We start from the raw sequence: 2073 nt of genomic DNA on the forward strand, positions 1-2073 counted from the left end.
ATACCTCTTTCAAGTGCTGAAGAGCAAAGATGTCTCCTTCGAGACTAAGGTCCGCCTAACCCAAGCCATGGTATTTTCAATTGCCTCATATGCATGTGAGAGTTGGACAATGAATAAGGAAGATTGAAGAAGAGTTGATGCTTTTGAGTGTGGTGTTGGTAAAGAATGCTGAAAGTACCATGGACTGCTGAATGAAATAACAAATCTGTCCTAGAAGAAGTGCAGCCAGAATGTTCCTTGGAAGTGAGAATGGCCAGATTTTGCCTCACTTACTTTTGTCATGTTGTCAGAAGGGACCATTCTCTGGAGAAGCATGTCATGCTTGGTAAAGTGGAGGATCAACAAAAGAGGGAAAGGCCCTCAGCAACATGTATTGACACAGTGGCTGCAGTGCTGGCTCAGGTTTAGTAGGAATCATGAGCCTGATACAGGACCAGGTAGTGTCTTGTTCTGTGGTACATAAGGTTGCTATGAGTTGGAGATGACTTGACACCGTGTAACAACAACCACAAACCATCTCTTTTATGTTACTTTATTACACATCTACGTAAAAAAAAAAAAAAAAAAAAAACTCACTGCCGTCAAGTAGGATCTGACTCATAGCAACCCCTCCTTGGGTTTCTGAGGCAGTATCACTACAGAAGTAGATTACCCAATTTTTCTTCTGAGGAGTAGCTGGTGGGTTTGAACTGCCAGCCTTCTGGTTAGCAGTCAAATAGGTATTATACTTACTGTTTTATAAGTAAGGAAACTCTGGCTTTCAGGATTTAAGGGATTTGTCTAAGGACATATGTTCAATAGTAGGTGAATCTGTGATCTGAAACCAGTCCTATACTACTTTGAAACCCTTCTGCTTGACCACCATGATGCACTTCATAATAGTGTAGCTATATACTTCAGGAAACATTGAGGAAGACTTTTCTTATCAGTAAAGTAGTATAGATAATTCCTGAGAGAAGAACAAAACTTTTTGCTAGTATTGAAATACTTCATTTGTTTTTTTAAATAATATTATAGAAATAATCTGCTATGCTCAGAAGAATGTAGTAAGTATTGAAACAACCTGGATCCAAGGTACATACTTTGATATCTAGAATATGACCAATTAATGGAAATCACAAAGATGAGGAAGAAACTGGAATGATTCATTATCTTTACCTCATCCAGTAAACAATTACTCACCACTCCTTTGATTGCAAATCAAAAAAATCAGAATGCATAACTTTATCAGATGTTTTGAATATGTGATAAGATAAAATGAAATAGTTTTATTAATGAGGGAACTGGCTTAATATTTCCTATTTTCTATCTTGTGCGTGGTGGAGTTCAGCAATGTGATTACTCTTGCTAATCATGAAACAAGATAAAGAAAAAACTTTTCATATTATGACAATGTTTTTAAGGTGATGGAAATTAGGAACAAGAATACTGTTTTTCAGTAATCCATTGCTATTCAATGCTGTTAGGAATGTAGTGAATCACACTGTTTTGAAATTTATTTTCTGTCTCCTCAGCATATAAGTTTTTAATCAATGTTTTATCATTCCTGGCAATCTACAACAATAAAACAGGATATTTTCTTTAAATGATAAGTGAAAATTAGTGCATACAGGGAACACTACGAAGATAACAATGTGAGGAAGTCTATGATCCTGAACCTCTGCCCATAAATACCAAAAAGAGTAACTAGCAGTCTGTAGTTCTGTAGTCAAACCTGTGAGATCTCTGAATGGATAGCAAGAAGCAGTCAAAAATTAGAACAACATATGGACAAATCTCAATGAGTAAGACAATTTTTTTTTTTTTTTAAATGTCCCAGTGCAAGAGGTAAATGGTTTACAACAAAACCACAGCCGCACTGCCAACCAATGAGTGATTCTCCTGCGCACGGGGAGGAGTCCCAACCTCTGGGACTGTTCAAGGTGTATACTTGTACTACTCTGGAGGCTCCCTAAAATATGGAATCCTTGTTCTGGGCAGAATTGAATCCCTCACAGAACATGAGAAGAAACAGTGACCAAGAACTAAAGGCTATGTTCATTCGAGGGTGAATAAATCAGTGCGTTTTCGAAT

Source organism: Orycteropus afer, unplaced genomic scaffold, assembly GCF_000298275.1.
Source record: "Orycteropus afer afer isolate SDZICR_OR568_19922 unplaced genomic scaffold, OryAfe1.0 scaffold00193, whole genome shotgun sequence".
Lineage (NCBI taxonomy): Eukaryota > Metazoa > Chordata > Mammalia > Tubulidentata > Orycteropodidae > Orycteropus > Orycteropus afer.